The sequence below is a fragment of the Lupinus angustifolius genome, chromosome LG15, assembly GCF_001865875.1.
Source record: "Lupinus angustifolius cultivar Tanjil chromosome LG15, LupAngTanjil_v1.0, whole genome shotgun sequence".
Taxonomy (NCBI): Eukaryota; Viridiplantae; Streptophyta; class Magnoliopsida; order Fabales; family Fabaceae; genus Lupinus; species Lupinus angustifolius.
The window spans coordinates 9,604,858-9,605,355 of record NC_032023.1 but is presented as its reverse complement, the minus strand read 5'-3'; positions in this window follow the sequence as shown (position 1 = coordinate 9,605,355).

The window sequence follows — 498 nt, the reverse complement described above, 5'->3', positions numbered from 1 at the left end:
TTGTATATTAAAGGTGTTTTCAACAAATAAATTTATTGATAACACTTTACTATTTTACAATTTACACCTCTTTCAAGATTCAATTGTAGTATAGTATAGGGTTATGTCGAACCACAAGGAATTTCCTAATAAAATAAATCAAATAAACATGTCAAAGCACAAATAATGGTTTAAACATATTTTGGTAATTTTTCGGTTTGATTTGCACATAAATAAATCAACAAGAAAAATAAACTAAGTATTCACAAATTCTTGAGGAAACAAAATATTTTTGAATTAGGAAAATAAATTTCTCAACTTCTTGTGAGTTTGAATTACTTAAACAAGTTCTTATGTTTTACTTTGGTTAACTCCAAGCACCAAGGTCTGAAATCCTCCTTTTAGTGTATATCCAAAAATGGTAGAATCATAAACACTTATATTCATTACTTAAACAATACTACGACCATAAAAGAGATTAGGTTGTCACGCCCTAACCATTGGTGACTCTAATATTGA